Source organism: Suricata suricatta, chromosome 4 (assembly GCF_006229205.1).
Source record: "Suricata suricatta isolate VVHF042 chromosome 4, meerkat_22Aug2017_6uvM2_HiC, whole genome shotgun sequence".
Classification (NCBI taxonomy): Eukaryota; Metazoa; Chordata; class Mammalia; order Carnivora; family Herpestidae; genus Suricata; species Suricata suricatta.
This window is the reverse complement of record NC_043703.1, coordinates 100,627,383-100,649,517: the sequence shown is the minus strand read 5'-3', so window position 1 is coordinate 100,649,517 and position 22,135 is coordinate 100,627,383. Positions and strand designations below refer to the sequence as shown.

Sequence of the window (22,135 nt, the reverse complement as noted above, 5' to 3'; positions counted from 1 at the left end):
GGTTGGTTCATAGCACAATATGGTATGAAACATAGTTTGTTTTTGCTTATTAAAGTATAGTTGACAGAAAATATTATAGGAGTTTTAGGTATGCAACAGTGAGTTGACATTTATATACATCAAGAGATGCTCATCATGATTAATGTAGTTACAGTCTAACACCATAAAAATTACTAGAACATTACTAACTATCCTCCCTGGGCTGTGCTTGACATCCCTGTGACTGACTTTACTGTAAGGTTGTACCTCTGAATGCCTTTTATCTTCCACCCATCTTACCATCCGCTTGGCAAACACCAGTTCTCTGTATTTATGAGTTTGTTTTTGTTGTGTTTTTTTTAGGTTTCAAGTGTAAGTGAAATCATATAGTATTTGTCTTTCTCTGACTTATTTCACTTAGTATAATAACCTCTGGCTTCATCCATGTTGTCACAAATGATAAGATCTCATTCTTTTATATGGCTGAGTAATATTCCATTGTGTATATGTACCACCTCCTCTTTACCCATTTTCTATTGATGGAGACTTAAGTAGCTTCCATGTCTTGGCTATTGTAAATAACGTAGTAAATATAGAGTGCATATATTTTTTCAAATTAGTGTTTCCATTTTTACCTGGTAAATATCCAGAAGTAGAATTGATGGATCATATGGTATTTCTATTTTTAATTTTTTTTTAATTTTTTAAAATGTTTTTATTTATTTTTGAGACAGAGACAGAGCATGAGAGGGGGAGGGGCAGAGAGAGGAGGAGGCACAAATCCAGAAGCAGGCTCCAGGCTCTGAGCTAGCTGTCAGCCCAAAGCCTGACGCGAGGCTCGAACCCATGAACGTGAGATCTGACCTGAGCCGAAGTCGGAGGCTTAACCGACTGAGCCACCCAGGCGCCCCCTATTTTTAATTTTTTGAGGAACCTCCATACTGTTTTCCATAATGGCTGTACCAATTTACATTCCCACTAACAATGCATGAGGGTTCCATTTTCTCCACATACTCACCAACACTTGTTATTTCTTGTCTTTTTGACACTAGCCTTTCTTATTGGTATGGGGTAATATCATATTGTGGTTTTGATTTACATTTCCCTGATGATTAGTGATGTTGGGCATCTTTTCAATATGTGTGTTTGCCATCTGTATTTCTCTTCTGGAAAAATGTCTGTTCAGATTCTCTACCTCTTCTTAATCAGATTGGTTTTCTAGGGGGTGTTGTGTTCTATGAGTTCCTAATGTTATTTTGGATATTAACCCTTTATTAGGTGATTTGCAAATATTTTCTCCCATTTAGTAAGTTGCGTCTTCATTTTGTGGATGGCTTTCTTAACTTGCAGAAGCTTTTTCATTTGATATAGTCCCAGTAGTTTATTTGTTTATGTTGCCCTTGCATGAGAAGACAGATCCAAAAAAAATAATGGTAAGACCAATGTTCAAGAATTTACTGCCTGTGTTTTCTTTGAGGAGTCCTATGGTTTCAGGTCTTTTATCTTTATATAAGGTCTAAATGTATACCTTTAGGTATAAAGGTCTGTAGGTCTTTTATCCATTTGACTTTATTTTTGTATGTTGTGTTTATTTTTGTATTTTACACATGTGTGATTTGGTGACTTTAGTGTTATGCTTGGATTCCATTCTCTTTACTTTTTATGCATCTATTATAAGTTTTTGCTTTGTGGTCACCATGAGGTTTATATATAACATCCTATTATATAGCAGTCTATTTTAAGTTGACAGTCATGTAAGTTCAGACACATTCTAAAAGTATAGCTTTACATATACATATCATATTTTACATTTTTTATTTTGTGTATCCCTTAACTAATTATTATAGATACTGATGGCTTTACTACTTCTGTATTTTAACCCTCATATTTGCTTTATAAGTGGTTAATCTACTGCCTTTACTATATGTTTGCTTTTCCCAGTAGATTTTTTCTTTCATAATTTTCTTCCTTTTCTTTTCTGCTTAAAGAAGTCCCTTTAGCACTTTTTATAAGGCCAGTTTAGTGGTATTAAACTTCTTTAACTTGTACTTATCTGAGACATACTTTATCTCTCCTTCAATTCTGAATGAGAAATTTGCTGGGGAGGGTATTTTTGGTTGTGGGTTTTTCCCTTTCAGCACTTTGAATATATCATGATACTTCCTTCTGGCCTGCAAAATTTCTGCTAAAAATCAGCAGATAGCCTTATGGATACTACTTTGTATGTAACTATTTACATTTTTTCTTCCTGCTTCTAAGATCCTCTCCCTATAATTTTTGATATTTTAATTATATGTCTTGCTGTGGGTCTCTTTGGGTTCACATTTGTGTGGGGTTCTCTGTGCTTCCTAAAATGTGAATGGTAGTACACTTAATGTACCAGAGTTCTCTTATCCTCATTTAAAAAAATTTTTTTTCTCTGAGGGCACCTGGGTTGCTCACTTAGTTAAGCTTCCAATTTTAGCTCTGGTCATGATCTTGCGATTTGTGAGTTCAAGCCCCATGGAGGGCTCTGTGCTGACAGCTTGGAGTCTGAAGCCTACTTCAGATTCTGTGACTCTCTCTCTCTGCTCCTCCCCAACTCATGCTCTCTCTTTGTCTCTCAAAAATAAATACATTAAAAAATAAATACATTAAAAAATAAATATTCTTTTGTCTTTATACTGTTGAGCTTGGATGATTTCCATTATACTTTTTTTTATGTTTTATTTTATTTTTGAGAGAGAGAGCGAGCGAGTGCATGAGTAGGGGAGGGTCAGAGAGAGAGGGAGACACAGAATTCAAAGACAGGCTCCAGGCTCTGAGCAAGCTGTCAGCTAGCCCCTCCATTACACTGTCTTTTAGATCACTGATCTGTTCTTCTGCATCCTTCTAATCTGCCATGGATTCCCTCTAGTATACTTTGCATTTCAGTTACTGTATTCTTTAGCTCTGATTGGTTCTTTTTTATATTTTCTATCTCTTTCTTGAATATCTCCCTGAATTCATCTGCTCTTCTTCCAAGTTTAGGGAACATTTTTATGACCATTACTTTGAACTCATTTTATTTAGGTTTTTGTCATTGTTGTTGTTTATGTGTTGTTTTGTTGTGGTGTTTTACATGAAGTTTGGTCGTCTTTTTTTCATTTAGAACATATTCTTCTGTCTCTTTATTTTGTCTGACTTGTAGTGTTTATGTCTATGTATGAGGTAGCTCAGCTATGTTTCTTGGTCTTCAAGATAGTGGCCTTACATAGTGGGGCCCAGAAGCCCAACCCTCCCAGTCGCCAGAAGGAAGCATCCCAGGTGTGTTTCCTCTGTGGGCTGCTGAGCCCTCCTGGTGCGGTGGGGCCATTACTGCTGCAGGCACGCTGGTGGGCAGGGTTGGCCATGGCCTGGATGGCTTAGAGACCCAGTTATGGCTGCTGCAGGCATGATGGTGGGTGGGCTTAGCCCGTGGTATGGTCTGGCCTTGAGGCCAAGGCATTACTGTTGCTCTTCCTCTCTGGGGCAGGTGTCACTTTTGAGGGGTACCGGTCCTGGCCAAGGCTGCCTGTTGGGTGTGGCAGGATGGGAGCCTCTTTGAAGGGGCACTTACAGTGTGCATGTTGGGCAGGATGGGTCCACAGAGGAATGCCAGGGCAGTGCCAGTGGTGTTAATGAGGTGGATGGAGACTGTCAGAATTGGTGCCCATCAGTGTCTGGCCAGATAGGCTGAAGGAGGGCAAGAAAAATGGTGCCTACTAGTGTTTCCGTACCCATAGAAAGTTCCTCCACACCCCTGCCCCTCTGGTGTATGACCTATAATTAGTCCATCTCCTTCACATATGGCCCAGGCACTTTTGAAACGGCTTTCTCTTTGCGGGATCTTGGAGCAAGTGAGATTGTGTGTGAACCCATTAAGAGTGGCATCTTGGTTTCTACAGCTCTCCAGCTATCCCAGAGTTAACCCCACTGATTTTCAGAGCCAGATGTTATGGTGGCTTGTCTTCCCAGTGCAAAACCCCTGGTGAGGTGTGCCTGACGGCCCTCAGGGAGGACTCCCGCCCTTGTGATATCCCTTTAGCTTGTCGGTAATCATGCCAGGGGTTTTGTGTCTCTGCCCCTGCTACTCTTCTCAATGTAGCTTGTCTTTTTATCTTTAGCTATGTAATGGCTGTTCAATTGTCTTCAGGTGTTTTCTCAGAGCAAGGCATCTGCGTGAAGTTGTAGCCTTGGTGTGTCTGTAGGAGGAGATGGCTCAGATCTTCCTCCTCTGCTGTCTTGTGAAGTGAGTTTATCTTTTCTCCACCATATAGCTAGTACTTACACACCTAACACATTGTCTGGCACATGCTTTTAATGGAAATACATGAATATGATTTGTTCATTGGTTCATTGTTCTGTAGATAGACAAGTTTTAAATTCCATTTGGTTTTATATATGTATAAAGCATATAATACTGGCTCAGTGGCCGTGTGACCCTGTGGCCAGGCCAGGGTGCTACGGGATGCCCTGGGACGGGCATTGGGGATCTCAGACATGGCATGCAGCAGAGCCTCTCTGCCTGTTGCCAACCTGACTCTTGTGAATGCCCCATATAAGCATGGCTTCTACTGCGGAGAAGACTCCATTTGGTACCCACACTGTCCAACCATCACCCATGGGCTCATGGCTGGAGGTCACCATCACTGCCACCATCATACTTGTCTCAACCAAGGAGGCCTGCCTGGTGTACACAGACTGCCTCTATTCCCACTCCGACTTCAACAACAGAGTGGCTGACTTCTACAAGGTGTAGAGGAAGTTCCTGTTTAGGGCTGCAATGAGTCAGTCTCTGACAGACCTGGCCAAGGATACGAAAGGCCATATGTGGCCCAACTTCCTGGTTGTGTCACTCTGACTTGAGCCAGATCACAGCTCTGTCTATGTGCACGTGGAGAAGATGTGCAGGGGGAACCTGGTAACGTCACGGAGTCCAGACTGTCTCTCTTCTGGACACTTCCCCTTTGGGATGTTCCTCACGCTCCACATGCAGGCAGGCATGGCTCTGCCCCAAGTGGATACGGTTTCTGGGGCCCACAGTGCAGTTCTTTTTTATTGATCAAATAGTTTCCATAACATCAATCTACCAATACTTGTCTACAGCAACTTCCCTGTTGACAAACATTGGTGATACAATTATTATTTTTATTTTAAAATAATTATAATTTTTTAATTTATTAATTTCTTTGGTTTATTTTTGAGACAGAGACAGAGCACAAATGGGGGAGGGGCAGAGAGAGAGGGAGACACAGAATCCAAAATAGGCTCTAGGCTCTGAGCTGCCAGCATAGAACCTGATGTGGGGTTTGAACCCACGAGATCATGACCTAAGCTGAAGTCGGACACTTAGCCTACTGAGCCACCCAGGTGCCCCTACAATCATTATTTTTAAAGTGCTTAAAATTTCATTTTAATGCCATGTCATCCTATTGACCAAGAGCTACTTAAAAAATGCTCAGAGTGCAGTAAGACACAAAAAGAGGGAAAAAAATTTAAACAAGTGAGTTAACTTTTGTTTAAGCAGACCTTGGGGCATCCTGGGAATTCCTGGCCAGGGCTGATGCAATCACACTGCAAATATATGTCAGTGATGCAAGTGTGTAAAATTGCAAACAAATGTCTTTGTCTTAACACATTAGGGCTCTGGAGGGGCATCAGGTTCAGAGACGTCCCTGGAGGCTTTGAGATGGAAGGAACCAATCCCTGGGCTTCTGCTTCCCCTTTCACTGCCTTTATTCTGACCAGTCAGTGGCAGCAGCCCTGACACCTTTAACCTCTCAAACCTGAAGAAAGAGTTGTATTGTAAATGGCTAAGTGGATCAAGAGTTTAATATGTATGAGCCTTCAGACAGGACCTGTGTTAAGACTTATGTAATCTCTGAAACCTCTGGAAGCTCTACCAGTTTGAAGGGAGCTGGAGGGATTTGGGGGATGCCATCTCTGATAGCACCCTGTGCTCAACTAAGAAAGACCAGACAAATGTGGTTTGGCAACGCCCCCAGTGCAAAGTAAAAACTTAACTCAGGGTTGGGCCCCTCCCAGCCGGGCGTCTGCCAATTTTCCCCTTTCCAAATGAGTATAAAAAGCAGGAAGTATGCTGGTGCTTGGGAACTTTATGAATGCCATTAGCTTTGTTGAGTTTGGATTCCTTTATAGGAAATGTTCTAATATGTGTGAGTGTTGCATCACTTAGAGCTCCGTATTAGTGGGACCAGTGCTGCAGATGGAATGTTAGAATAGTTTTTTAAATACATCACTGTGTCACCAGATGGGAATAAAACGTAAGTCTGTGTTACATCCCAGATGACCTACATCATGAGCAGGCAAAATGACAAGGCCACTGAGAAATTAGTAATAAGAATTTTTTAAATGTTTATTTATTTTGAGAGAGAGATCACAAGCACAAGTTGGGGAGAGGCACAGAGAGGGAGAGAAAGAATCCCAAACAGGCTCTGTGCTGCCAGTGTAGCGCCCAACAGGGGGCTCGAACCCATAAACTATGAGATCATGACCTAAATTGAAATTGACAGTTGGATGCTTACCTGGCTCAGCCAGTGACACACCCTAGTAGTAAGAATTTTAGTTCTTACTTTTACACAGCCCTCTGAGCCAGGCTCTATTCTAGGCATTTTACATACATTTCTTCATTTCAGTCTCACCAGGATCTTATGAATTTAGGTAGTGTTGTTATTCTCCTTTTGTAACTGAAGAAGCTGAAGCATGAAGAGGTTGATGCACTGGCCAGTGTCACATGCCTAGTAAGTGGTAGAGTGGTGATTCAAACCCAGGCAGTCAGTCTACCTCTGGAGTCTGCACTGTTAGCTCCTAGTATGTTTGAGAAATTTAAAACTTCGAAGTCAAGGTCAGGTCAATCGAGGGACAGTGAGCACCCCCAGAGCCCTGATAAACGTCTTGCAATACATCTCCCATTAAAAGGAGCCAGGCTGATTCAGGTTCGGGGCAGGAAGTGAACAAGAGAGATTTGAAGCATCGCGTCATATGGCTGAGGAAGCTGTCAAAGCCTCCTGGGATTGTCCCAAAGAACACAGGAACCAACCTAGAGAGGCTCCCAGTGGCCAAAGGTGACTCTTAGAGCATTAAGTGATAATAGGTGGAAACATCAAGTAGGTTGAAGTCTATTAGTTCGTAATGATGCTCAAAAAATTGGTCACATTTAGAACATGACAGAGAAGCAACTCATTAATGGTTTGAAAACTGGTAAAGAAACATTATTTTTTACAAACTTTTGATGTGAATTATATCCCTGGTAACTGAATAAGGCACCAACTGAAGCTCCTCTTTTTAGAAGTATTCCAGCTGCTAAATGCCAAAGGAATGATGAAATTAGGGTATCACCTTTCTGCAACCCCTAAAGACCTAGTGTTTCTAGAGCCTGAGCAACGCTGATTGCTAACGTCACACAAAGACAACTAAACAATAGTTAACTCCTCGTGGAAAAAGGAAGAACACACCAACACTCACGAAAAAGTCCACCCTGAAATTGCATCTCCTCATGCTTCTCATTCCAACCAATCTCAGAAGGCACAGAGGACACAGGAACCGGTTACCCTCTACCAGGGGACACAGATAGCAAACAACCAGACTGTGGGAAACTCTACAGGACAAATGAGATCTTTTCCAATAAATAATTTGCAAGGAAAAATAGAAGGAAAGAGAAACCTATAGATTAAGCGAGACACAAAAGGCATATCGACCAATGGCAACACATGGGCTTTATTTAGATGTTTTTTTCAAACCATAAAAAAAAAATTACATGGAAAAATTTATCTGACCCATGACTGAATGTCTGATAATGTTGAAGAACTATTAATATTTTTGGTATAATTATAAATATATAATATATGCATATTTAAATATTATATATATATAGAATTACACCTAAACATATTTTTTTTAAGTCTTCTCTTTTACTGATGACATATTATGCTCTCTGGGGTTTGCTTCCAGATAATATGCAATGACTTTGGGGGTAGAGGTGAAACAGAATTGGCTGTGAGTTGATAGTTTTTTTTAATGTTTATTTTTTATTTAAAAAAATTTTTATGTTTATTTCTTTTTGAGAGAGAAAGAGAGGCTCGAGGAGGAGTAGAGTGAGGGAGACACAGGATCTGAGGCAGGCTCTGCATTGACAGCAGAGAGCCTGACACGAGGCTTGAACTCACAAGCAGTGAGATCATGACCCGGGCCCGCATTGGGCCCTTAACTGACTGAGCCACCCAGGTGACCAAAATGTTTGTTTATTTTTGAGAGAGACAGAGATAGAGCATGAGTTGGGTAGGAGCAGAGAGAGAGGGAGGTAGAATCCTAAGCCTGCTCCAGGTTCTGAGCTGTTAGCACAGAGCCCAATGCAGGGCACGAACTCAAAACCATGAGATCATGACTCAAGCTGAAGTTGGACACTTAACCTACCAAGCCACACAGGTGCCCTGAGCTGATAATTATTCAAATGGGAAATGGATACATATAGATTTATTAATTTCTTTCTACCATTGTATATGTTTGAAAATGTTTAATGTTTTATAAATTAATTTTGGAGTTGCACAAGGTACACACCATTTCTGATCAAAGAATGAGTGATTTAGCCCTAGTTTTAGGTGTTAAGATGAAATGAACCTTACACTCATGACATTAATGTATGCCTTTCCTGTGCTATGCAGTGGTACAAAGAGATACTTTTGAGTCGCTATTGTTAAAATAAAATGTGAGAACCTTGAGCTAAAAATAGGAAGATAAAAACCAGATGGTACTGTGTCAAAATATATCATCAGCAATACTTTATAATGGTTTGGGAGCTATTGTTTGAATAGATTCATTTACCATTTAAATGCTAGAATCTTATGTTCAAATTGAGGAATTACCGCTAAATCTTCACCGCAATGTCACAAACATTTATTAGGCTTCTATTCTGTGCTCGGTGCTGGAAATCCAGAAATGTTTCAGCCTCTAACAGGAGAAAAAGGAAAACGGGACACTATTAACCCTAATCAGAAAAGGGGCACCTGGGTGGTTCAGTCAGTTAAATGTCTGACTTCAGGTCAGGTCATGATCTCACAGTTTGTGGGTTCGAACCCCGCGTCAGCCCGTCAGCACAATGAGGTGCTGTAGCTCAGTGCTGGGGTTGGTTCCTTCTGGGGGTGAGAGCTGGCCGGAGAGCTTGTGAGGTTGTATTAGGCAGAGAGAGGGACTGGGTGAAGGGCCCCGTGGAGGGAAGGGACACGAGGTGGAAGTGGGGAGCAGGAGCAGTGAGCGCTGCAAGCCCTCCGCCTGTCATCTCTGGCCCTGCAGGCCACACCCGCTTCCCTGGAAATTTTGTGTTTCATGTTTTGTGTTTCATGCTAATGACTCAGAAATTCTTATCTTCACCTTTGACCCCTACCCTGAGCTCCAGTGCAATATGTCCAAACACCTATAGTTCATTACAGATTTCACTGCAAATTTGCCATGTTCCAAAATTCTACTCATTATTTTTCCCTGAAACCTACTTTTTTCTCCTATAATGACTGACTATGCAGGCGTCCAAGATACAGACCTCGGAGAGTGGCCCCTCCACACCTGACAGCCCGCCTCCTAGAGGTCCCAGCAGCCACCGTCGCCTGTAGTCTCTGACCCCAGTAGCTATCTGCCACCTCCAGGGTCTTCTTGTTCCATCCTATTTTCCATTCTGCTGTCAGTATCAGTGTTCCCAAGTTTACCTCATAAGGAATATATGGAATGCTCATTAAAATACAGACTTCCAGGTTTCCCCTGGACCTTCTGGTTCTGTGAGTCCAGGCTGGGCCCTGATAAGGGCCTTGAACTGGTATTAGCCTCAGGAAAGTTTGAGAAATACTGTTTGAACACACATCCCTATTACATATCCTTGCAAGACCTCCATATAGCAGTGTTTTAAAATGCTTATGTAAAGGTAATTTCCAGGAAGACATAGTTTACATTGCAAACCAGGACACACAAATATTTATATAAGCAGCAACAGAAGAAATGTCCACAAATGAAATTTTCTTGCACGTTCAATTTCGCTTTAAAATAATGGTAGTCAGGGACTCACTAAGTTGATTTTAGACCCACAGTTTAAAAACACTATCCTGTAGGTTTTTTCTTTTTAATGCTTATATATTTGTTTAGAGAGAGACAGAGTGTGTGCATGGGGAGGGGCAGAGAAAGAGGAGAGAGAAGAGAGAGAATCCCAAGCAAGTTCTGCACTGTCAGCAGAGAGCCTATGTGATATGGTGCTTGATCTTATGACCTGAGCTGATCTCCAGAGTCGACGCTTAACCGACTGAGCCACCCAGGTGCCCCTGTCCTGTAGGTTGAAATCTAAGTTCCTTATCTTGTTTTGTCACATTCTAGTTCATATTCATGTTTGTCAAATAATTCTATATTACATTTCTCAATGGCCATGACTTACTCTATGCATGACGTCCCCTCTGTCTAAGCCTTCTCATGGCCTCTTGTCCACCTGGTGACCTGTTTTCTATCTTGAAGTCTTTGGTCAGATACCATGTCCCTCGTGTAATCTCCCCTAAGTACCACAGCCACCATGCGAGACTTGGCCCAGATGCCCCCTTTGCAATTTGCACATGCCCAAATTAGCATCTAGCATCTACTTTCCTACCCCCAGGTTACCTGTCACTCTAAAGTCACCACACTCCTTGACTGTAGGGAGCCTTTTGTTAGCAGTTTCTGTACTGCAGGGTCTAGGAACATAACTCACAGAATGGAAGCATGATAAACCATAACCCAGTGGCCTGCATGGAGGAACGAGCAGCAGGTGTGATTGATCCAGGGAGGGCTAGTGTGGAGCTCAGACAGGAGACAAAATGGGGAAGTGGCTTGTCAGGTTGAGAAGAGGGCCTAAATGTAAAGTCTCCTTGTCTTTCTGCCCCTTCCCCACTCCGTCTTGCATGCTTTCTTGCAGGCTCAAATTAAACTTAAAAAGTTTAAGAAAAGAAAATGCAGAGGATGCCTTGTGTGGAATAGAGGTCATTCTAAGGCTATTGTTATTTCATTGGTATTTAAAATATGAAGATTTTCTTTTTTCTTTTTGAGAGAGAGAATGAGCAGGGGAGAGGGGCAAAGGGAGAAAAAGTATCCCAAACAGGCTCCGCATTCAGCATGGAGTCCAAAACGGGGCTCCATCCCACAACCCTGATCATGCCCTAGCCAAAATCAAGAGTTGGACACTCAACCTACTGGGCCACACAGGCACCTCATGAAACCATTTTTTTTAAAGTAGGCTACGCACCTATAATGGAGCCCAATGTGGAGAATGTGGGGCTTGGACTTAAAACCCAGAGATTAAGACCTGACTCAGATCAAGAGTTGGAAGATTAACTGACTAAGCCACTGAGGCACTCCTGAATTTTCTTTTACTCTCATTTCTGGGTATTAATACCCAAGTCTATCTTAAGTCTAGTCATTTCCTGCGTGCCCCAACGCTAACTGTCAGGTCTTACACAGGCACAAACTAGCACCATGATTTCCTGTGCCTGGGATGTTATTCCACCAGGTTTTTTCTTAGTTGGCTCTTCTTTATCCTTTGGCTCAAATGTTCCCTCCCCAGAAAGCCTTCTCTGACCACCTGATCTACAGCAGACCCTCTCATCTCTCTGCATTGCATCCGCTGTTGTGTTTTCTCCTGGCTCTTCTGATCTAAAATGTATACTTGTTTGTTTAGTTGCTTATTGTCTCTGGCTAATCTTCCCATTAGAGTCAAAGTCCCACCATGAAGGTAAAATGTTGCTCATCTGCTTTATCCATGCTTTATTCCCCAGGCTCAGTAAATCTCTGCTGAATGAATTCACGTAAAACACCATCTTTGTTAGCTCAGGTTGCCATAAAAAACGCCATAAACTAAATGGCTTCAACAACAGACCTTTATTTCTCACCATTCTGAAGGCTGGGAGGTCCAAGATCAAGGTGCTGTTGATTTGGTTCCTAGTGAAAGTGCTCTTGCTGGTTTGCAGATGTCTTTCTTCTTGCTGTGTCCTTACATGGCAGAGAGAGAGAAAGACAGAATGAAAGAGAGACAGATTGTAGCTCCATCCATTGTGGCTCCATCTCCTCTGCTACCCAGATCTGAGTGTAGGATTTTAGTGACTGCAGGAGAACGGACTCTTTCGTGGTATTTCCGTGTCCCTCTCATCTACCTTTAAAAAAAAAAATGAAAAGCAAGAATGTTTTTCCTTTATAATTGCTACCCCAATTCTTTTTCTCCTTCGACAAAGCAAACCATCCAGACCACAGACCCCTATCTAAAGAAGATACATTTTTTCCTTGACAGATCTTAAAGGAGAGTTAACTTGAAGAACCCTCAGACTGTCTTCCTTTGGAATCAGGGAAAGGAAGAATTGGCCACATTAAACTTTTTATCCTTTCCTTCTTCCTTTAAAAAAATGTTTAAATGTTTTATTTATTTATTTATTTTTGAGAGAGAGCAAGCGAGCAAGCAGAGTAGAGGGGCAGAGAGAGGGGGAGACACAGAATCCAAAGCAGGCTCCAGACTCGGAGCTGTGCGTGCAGAGCCAGAGGTGAGGCTTGAACTCACGAGAACCATGAGATTGTGACCTGAGCTGAAGTCAGATGCCTAATCCGCTGATCACCCAGGGAAGACCCAGGAAACGAGTCGGGGCTTGTTCCAGGGGAAACGGCACCGCTAGGCCCAGCTGCAACAGCACTTTGCGGTTATGAGAGCCAGGACTTCCCCCAGCTATAATACACACCTTCCTGACATAACGGGAGAATGAAGAACACTCTCTTGGGGCTCAGGGAGGCCACTGCTTCATTTATTCAAAGTGTGTGTGTGTGTGTGTGTGTGTGTGTGAATAAAACCACAAACACGGACACGAGCTTTTGGCCACTTTGAGTTCAGTGGAGTTTCAATTGTATTTCTGAGCACTTCACCTGCAGAATCTTTTGAACTAAGCATTTACAGGTATTTACTAAGAACACATACAAATTCTGTGTCATATAAAAATCATGGGAAACACTCTTCTTACTCTAAGAGTTATTATGGCAATTTGCAGCCTCTTGAAATGTGTCACAAGCTCTTAAATCAATCACAATAAGGCAAGGCCTTCACCTGCTGTTCAACACACACACACATGCACACCACACACATACACACACCACAAACACACACAGTTATTTATGTCAGTTATCAAACTCAGTAAGCCACATTGCATTGATAACTGAAAAAATAAACTTTGTAGTCATTATCAGTGGTTAGTGACTAAAGGTCAAACAAAAATGTTTTACCCTTGGGAAAAGGTCTGAAGAGAAAAGAGAATGGCAAGAGCAGAAATTTTCTGTGAGGTGTTGAAAAGGTTCAAAAATGGATACTTGGAAAGAGTGTGAGTTTTGTGTGAGTTTCCTCAGGGGCCTCAGGGGATGCTGCTTTGCCCAGGGGAGCCTGTAGGTCATCCACACGTGACTGCGGAACTGTCAAATGACAGAACTGTAAGAGAGGCTTTAACCAGATGCTGTAGTTCAGGGTGGTCTTCAGGAAAGAGAGCACGAAACAAGTGAAGCTCAGATGCGTTCATTCCACAGGTTCTCCTGGGGGCTGTTCTGTGCCACGTACTGTTGTGGGAGCGGGAGGTAAGAGTCACTCCCTTCATGGAGCTTACCTTCTAATGCGGATAGAAAGATGAAAACTGTGATCAAACAACAAATAAGAGTTATTAGGAACAAAGTAAAGGGTAGAGAGTGACTGGGGGCAGAAGTTTGGAGATGGCAGCAGCTTGGCAGAAATTTAGGGGAAAATACTCTAGGCAGAAGAGTAGTAAATAGAGGGCGCCTGGACAGCTCAGTAGGTTAAGCGTCTGACTCTTGATTTCCGCTTGGGTCATGATCTCATGGTTTGTGAGTTTGAGCCCCATCCTGGGCTCTGTACAGACACTGTGGTGGATCCTGCTTGGGATTTCTTTCTCCTTCTCTCTCTGACCCTCACTAGTGTGCTCTCGCTTGCTCTCTTTCTCCAAAAAAAAAAAAAAAAATGTTAAAGAAAAGAAAAACGTAGAGTTGCAAGGGGCACCTGGGTGGCTCAGTCGGTTAAGTGTCCCACTTTGGCTCAGGTCATGATCTCATGGTTCGTGGGTTTGAGCCCCGCATCGGGCTCTGTGCTGACAGCTCAGAGCCTGGAGCTTGTCTTCAGATTCTGTGTCTCCCTCTTCTCTGACCCTGCCCTGCTCACCTTGTCTCTCTCTCTCTCTCAAAAAAAAAAAAAAATAAATAAATAAATAAATAGAGTTGCAAGTACAAAGGCTCTGAAGCAAGAAGGAACATCATGTGTGTGCATGTGTTTTGTGTGTGTGTGTGTGTGTGTGTGTGTAGAGGAGAGGGACCAGTGTGCATATCCCATGAGTCCAGGAAGAATGGAAGGAAGTGAGGTCAGGGAGGTAGGTAAGCAGGGATAGGTCACCTGGGGCCCCTTAGGCCATGGGGAGGAGTCTGAACTGCAGTGGGAAACCATGGATGATTTAAAATGGTTTTTTTTTTAGTTTATTTTTTTTAATATTTATTTTTAGAGAGAGAACGAGCGTATGAGTAAGGAAGGGGCAGAGAGAGAGAGGGAGACACAGAATCTGAAGGAGACTCCGAGCTGTCAGTATAGAGCTAAATGAGGGATTCAAATTCACAAACTGTGAGATCATGATCTGAGCTGAAGTCATATGCCTAGCTGATTGAGCCACCCAGGCACCCAGTCATGGATGATTTTAAAGGGTGGCATCGTCGGTTCTGATTTGGACAAATGCATAGTCTTATCTGGCCGCTATTGCTATGTAGTAAAAACGGCACTGGTTCCAGAATAGAGGCAGGATTGCGTTAATCCAGTTGAGAAATGCTGGCCCATACTTCGGTGGGATCAGTGGAAACAGTAGCCAACACCAGGAATACAGCGGGAGCTAGCATCGTGAAGACTGACTCCAAAGTCCTGAACATACTTCCAGGTTTATGTAAGGACAATGTGGGACAGAGGTCAGTGGGTGTGTGCGGGTGGGCGGTAAAGGTCAGGAGTACCCTTGTCGTGGAGTCAGTCACGGGCGGGGTCTTGCTGGCTCAGGGCAGTCATTGCTTGAGGGGATGTTTTGCTGTAGGGTCTTGAGTTAAGAGATAAGTGGAAAGCGAAACCAATTGAACAATAAACTATTATTAAAAAAATAAGTGGAAAGAAGAACTTCATCATTTAGCAAGTTTCAGGTCACAATGGAGAAAGTGGAAGTTCTCTTTCCAAATGTTCAGAGTGGAATGTATCCTGGAGGTGGGGCTGGCTGGCCTGCTGAGGGTTTAGCTGTGGGGGGTGAGGGGCAGAGGATTCCAGGATGACCTGTAGTTTGGGGCTTGAGCTACTGCGTTGATAGGGGGCTGATAATTGAGATGAAGAAGATTAAGAGAAGAGCATGCTTGGAGATGGAGTCAGGTTTGGCCTTGGGTCATTTTAAGTTGGAGTTATATGTTAGACATCCAAGAGGAGAAATTGAGTAAGCAATTAGCTTCAAGGTCAGGGCTGGAGAAGGGTTTCTGGAATCATTAGCTGCAGTCTCTTTGCCCTTTAGAAGGGACTCAAAGCCCTTTCCCATGTTTTATGGAACTCACAAGCCCTCAAGATGATTTGGGGTAATTTCCAAGTAGACAGGGAGGAAAAGGTGGTTTCATTCCTCATCACTTTTAGCTCCAGCTTCTGCTTCTTTTGAATCAGTGCTGTTTATGGACAATATCTTTTTTCTCTGCAACACCCTTCCCTCAGAGAAGGAAATCAGCCACTTCCTTGATTTCCGTATTCAGTCAGGCTGTCAAGTGTTTGCTGGAAACAGAGTCTGTATGAGTCTGTATGTTTGGGGAGATTGTGGGGTAGTACTATACTAACACAAATAGTAATTTTTTATTTAGAGAGAGAGAAAGAGAGAGAGAGATGGAGATTGAGCTGGGGAGAGGAGCAGAGGGAGAGAGAGAGACTATCTTGAGCAGGCTCGATGCTCAGCTTGTGAGCTCATGACCTGAGCAGAAATCAAGAGTTGCTTAACCCACTGAGCCACCCAAGCATCACTACGAATACTATTTTTAATAACACAAATAATATTAGATGGAATACGAGTCTTCCATGATTTTAAAATGTCTTAGATAACTGTATGTGGGGGACATTTAAGGATATTTCTTTTTCTTCTTTCTTTCTTTTTCTTTTTTTAAGTTTATTTATTTTGAGAGAGAGAGAAAGAGCACAGGGGTGGGGGCAGAGAGACAGGGAAAGGCAGAATCCCAAGCAGGCTCCACGTGGCCAGCGCTGAGCCTGACTTGGGGCCTATCTCAGGGACTGTCAGATCAAGACCTGAGCTGAAATCAAGATTTGGACACTCCACCAACTGAGCCACCCAGTGCTCCCTTTGCTCTCTCTCTCTTTTTTTTGTAAGGATATCTCTATGGCCCTATTACATCTCTCATTCTTAGCACCTAGACTTTTGCTGGCAAAGGAACTAAACTCTCCACTCATGCCCCACTCTCCCTACAAGGCAGCTCCAGATCTATTTTTATATATTCACAACTACCAAGAACGCAGAGAAATCTCCTTAGAGAACATTTGCTGTTTGTAAAAAGTCAGCCTTTCTCAGCTTTGACGATCCCTGAAGCATCCAGACAGCTTCTCAGGAGCAGGGAGGAGGGAGAGGGTTCAAGCCGTGGCCCCTCCGCAGTCACTGATGACCCTGACGGGGAAAACAGTCCATGCTCGGGTGTCCCAGCGGCATCTTTTTACTGCATGTCTGAAACAAGACCTGTTGGCACCAGGACCACAGGACTTGGCGGAAGAGGAGGGGCCAGCGGCAGGCAGTTTGCCCTAGAGAAGACTTAGACCTCAGGTGCTTCTGCATTTCACGGACTTAGGAAACGACAACTAACACCAGAAATAGTTAAAGCACTATTGCTTTAACTTGGTACCGTAGAACATCTCTGTTGTTGAAACACTGAATTTTAAGCACATCAAGACTAAGAGAAAAATATGCAATGGATAGGTCCCTTAATGCAGATACTGTGAGAAAGTGGCTGGGTTTATAAAAATGGGATATAACCAGAAAGAACTGGAAAAGCAGAAAAGATACATTCCAGGATTCCAGGTTGTGTGACTTCAATACGAAAGCAGAGGCCTTCCTCCCTGGAGCGTAAGGTTTCAAAGTGCCATCCTGGAAGAGGTGGGTATTTTTATACCAGATGGGCTATTCTAGTGTTGTGCAGTATTCATACTGCTGCTTAAATTAATGATATGTAATGTGCTGAGTTCAGTTCGTCGGAATCCTTTTGTTTTCTCTGAGGCACTTATGTAAAGCTGAAAACCAGGCAAAATTGATTGATGGTGACAGGTGGTAGTAACCCTTATGGGAAAGGTGTTGGCTGGTAAGGGATCCCCAAGGGACTTCTGAGATGCTAGTCAAGTTCCGTTTCTTGCTCTCTCTAGTGGTTGTTCATTTTGTGACAATTCATTGAGTTGAAAATGTATAATCTGAGTAGCACACTATACTAATCAAAGTTAAAAAACAAACAAACCAAACCCTTATTTGTGGACAGTGATTTATTCCTGAACTTGTTACATAACTGTATATTTCTATCCTGGGCAATAATCCAAGGTACCTTAATCTTTGTGTTTTCAATGTAGATTAATTGGGAAATGGAGTTAAATTCAATAGCTGATATCCCTGAGGACCTATGGTACCTCTGTCCATGGTATATGTTTGATGTCAGGAGCTTGATTTCAGAAGACCTGACTTCTTGGCTCTGTTGTCTATTAACTCTACACTCTTAGAAATGTGAAAATTATCTGCCCTTAATTCTGGCCATATGGAGACTACAGTAATGGATTGTTGTGAAGATCACACAAGATGTATCCATGAACATATTTTGTAAATCTTATGGAGCTACAAATTCAATTTATTATGCTCCAATAAATGTATAGCGAGATGATATTCACATCTCATAATGTATTTTGCTAGGGGCTGCAGCCTTTACTGATACGCATCGAAGGATGGAATGAACTTGGACAGAATCTGAAAATACAGATTCCTTTTTTTTTCTGTGTAGAGTGGGGAAGGATATAAGATGGTTACCTTTATGTGGCAGCTTGGTTGATTCTGGTGCCTAGTCCTATAATCAAATGTTTAGATGTTGCTGTGGGGTAGCTTTTAGATGTGAATAACATGTAAATCAGTAGACTTTGAGTAGGGTAGATTACCCTGCGTAATGTGAGTGGACATTATCTAATCAGGTGAAGGCCTGATGAGGCAGTGAGATCCCGCAAGAGAAAGAATTTCTGCCTCCCAACTGCCTTTCACTCAAGAGTGCCAACATCAACTCTTCCCTGGGTCTCAAGCCTGCTGCTGGCTCTGCAGAGTTGAGGCTTGCCAGCCCCCATGACTGCACAAGCCATTTCCTTAAAATAATGTATCTTTCTATACATCCTATTGATTCTGTTTCTATGAAGAACCCTGAGTATCAGGTTAGGTAAGGGGAAGAGGAGAGGAGGCTGAGGAAATTTTGCATGGAAAATTAGAAAAGAGAGGATCTAGTGCCCTATTTAAAAAGTGAATCCTGCAGGCTTGTGTAAGGTACTTTACCTGGATTACATATAGAAGCACAGCCTTTCCCCTTATAATCCCCTTTAATTTGGTACTATTGAAGTGAAGGTATAGTTTCCCTTTTAAAGGAAAATACTGGTGTGTTTCCTTCCTTCGTGTGTGTGTGTGTGTGTGTGTGTGTGTGTGTGTATGTGTGTGATCACGTGGGTGTACATCTATTTTTTTTTGTTTTATAGTTTATTATCAAGTTGGTTTCCAGTGCTCATCCCAACGAGTGCCCTCCTCCATGCCCATTACCCTTTTTCCCCTTTCCCCCACCCCCATCAACCCTCAGTTTGTTCTTAGTATTTAGGAGTCTCATAGTTTGCCTCCCTCCCTCTCCTTGACTATTTTTCCACTTCCCTGCCCCCATGGTCCTCTGTTAAGTTTCTCCTGTTCCACATATGAGTGAAAACATATGGTATCTGTCCTTCTCTGCCTGATTTATTTCACTTAGCATAACACCCTCGAGGTCCATCCACATTGCTACAAATGGCCAGATTTCATTCTTTCTCATTGCCATGTAGTACTCCATTGTATAGATAAATCACATCTTGTGTGTGTCTCAATTTTAAACATACTTTAGATCATTCTGCATGTAGAAGTTCACAAACTGCTTTTATTCTTATGTTCATATGTAAGCATTTTTCTGTGTTGTGATAAACTGTCATAGACGTCACTTTTAGTGGCTGCATAGCCAACCTATTGGTATTCACTTATTTTTCATCTCTTGTTTACCTTAGGTGGTTATTGATATGTTGATTGTTGTTACTGTCATTTTAAATTATAATGCAACGGGGTTTGGTGGATGAAGCACAAGATTTGGAGACCTCTAGACCGAGGTTTGAATGTCAGAAAAGCTACTTAGCGGCATGACTTAGAGAAGTTACTCAATCACAAGGTGTGAGATGTGGGTGGTACCATTTACCTTACTTTACAGGTTTTAATGATTGAGAAACCTAAAAATGTCCAGTAGAGTCCCTGGCACATGGTAGGCATTCAGTAAATGATAAAAATTCATTTCAAGTCAACTGTTATGTCTCCAAAGGCAAGCCATGATTTTATTATTTCCAACCCCTAACCTGGTTTATGATGTATAGGATGCATTTGCTGAGCTGTTGACCGCTTTAGTGAGTTTTGCCAAAATATAGGATTATTTTCTTAAGTGGAATTACTGGATCAAAGGACATAGACAGGCAAGGCTCCTGAAACATGTTACAGATTGGTCTCCTAGAAGGATTGTATCAATTTAAGTGGTTGTAATGCCAACAGCAAGTACATTTATGCATGAAAGCAGCAGACCTCATCTGCCATAAGTCATGACTTGTCAAAGCCAGTGGGCGTGGCTTTGAGGCTTACTGGCATCAAAGCAGTCCTATCCCATAGGTAAGGGAAAAATCACCTGGCCAGGAGTGGGTGAAATGGGGCTAATCACCAAGACTGGGTGGGCTTGCTAAGGCAGCCTGCAGGCGGACTACCTACTGAAGGAGCTTATTTGGGAGGGTGGTAGTTTACTCTTTGGTGATAGCTCCAGTTTGGCTCTTCTTGAGTCCTTGACTTTTCGGGGATAAATGTATTTCCAATAACAGTTGGGCTGTAACTTCTGAGTGTGTAAGAAACACAGAGGTGACCATATACTATTGCTGTTATGGAAAGCCCAGGGAGATCAAGGCATTAGACAAATAAATCTTGGTTCCTGTATTTGTACTCCAAACCAGGAAATGGTAGAGCCAGTGAGAAATAGTCTTCATAGTTTCAGAGATTACAGATAGTATCATAATAGACACAATTTTTTTGTGCATTTATGCTTATGTCATATGGTTGTGTCAAAGATTGAAATTCAATTTAAGCCTTCTACCAAGTAAACTACCCATCTATGGAAGAGAATAAGATGACTGTTGGATTTAAAATCAGCATGAGGAAAAGGGAAACATTTAATTGTGTTGAGGTCTCCTTTTCTCCATACCTAATAAACTCAATTAGCATTCTTGATTAGCACAACGGCAAGGGGTGGCCCATCCATTTTTCCTACAACTGGGATGAAATAAATAGACTCTCACACATTACATTCACACTTAATATAATCAGAAATATTTAATATTCAAAATGTGTATTTACACACATATAATTCTGTGTTGCACATATGCCGTTTAATTTAGACAAAGTAAATTTGAGGTTCCTTTTCTTGTGTGCTGTGGCTTAAAAGAGGATAAAGACAGTATACCCTTTTGAGAACTCCAAATATGTAAAAAGAAATATAACATCCCTTTATTCCAAAAGAAATTGTTTTCCTTTCTTTTTCCTTTTTAAGACCAAAAGATTTCATTGAAAGATCAGAAAATCTGGCCATGCCCCCCAAGGTTCCAACTGAATCACAAAGTGGTTTTATACTTGGACTCTTTACACATCTAGGTCACCTGAAAGACTGTAGATCAGACTGGAAAAAGCAGAAGTCACTCCCCCCTCCCCTGGGGCAAGGAATCCTAGCTCTCCAGACACGAAGCCCCATTTTCCCTCCCAAGGGGTAGAAGAAGAAATACTACTTGTTCCTTCATGATGAGTCAAGCCCCCAGAAACAGTTAACTTCTCACTAGCACTGGTATAACTTTCTGCCTCCATAAATGACAAGATTGGTTGGGCTTCCCCCATCATCTCCCTAGGCACTAAAATTTGATGCCTAGGCAATCTTTGTGTCTCTTCCCTTGTGTTTGCCTAATAGTTCAATCAGCTGCCAAACCTAGATTCTTCCACCAGAGCTCTTGTGCCCACAACCTCATCTGTATCCCTGATGCCCACCTCCAAGATGCTACTTTAACACAGACTCTCCTCGCCTCTGGTCTGGACCATCCTGATCTGTGACTTCTTACCAGGTCTACTGGTTCCAGTTGATCTTTTTACTTCATTTGCCATTTCTTGTGTTCCATCCTGTTTTTTTTTTTTAATTTTTTAAAAATGTTTTTATTTATTTTTGAGAGAGAGAGACAGACAGCAGGAGCAGAGGAGGGTCAGAGAGAGAAGGGGTCACAGGATCTGAAGACAGGCTCCAGGCTCTAGGCTCTGAGCTGCTGTTAGCACAGAGCCCATCATGGGGCTCGAACCCAGGAACCATGAGATCATGACCTGAGCTGAAGTCAGATGCTTAACCGACTAGCTACCCAGGCACCCCATTGTGTCCCATTGTTAACCTCACTGTTCAGGTGGAACTCAACCTCTCTTTTCCCAGTACCCAATGGGGTTTTGAAGTGGTGGTGAGGGTTCAGAGCAGATGGCTAAGAAAGAATTCTTGAAGATGTCTTTGGTGCCAAAAAAAAAAAAAAAAAAAGGTGATTTTTTTTTTTTTTTTTTTTTAATTAAAGCTCGGGACCCGTGGGCAGAAAGAGCTGCTCTGGGGTTGTGACCAGTGATACTTATATACTGTGGAGTTGAGGGAGATAAAGTCAAGAGGAAATTTCTTAAAGAGATTTCCATATGCTAATGAAGACTTTTTTTAAGGTTTATTTAATTTTGAGAGAGAGACAGAGACAGAGCACAAGTGG

The 22,135-nt window shown here is 42.2% G+C and overlaps 1 pseudogene; it reads left to right on the top strand.

Annotated features, from left to right (window-relative positions):
• Window positions 1–4,479: 4,479 nt before the first annotated feature.
• The window catches only part of LOC115290646, a 54,519-nt pseudogene continuing 36,863 nt past the window's right edge, over window positions 4,480–22,135 (top strand).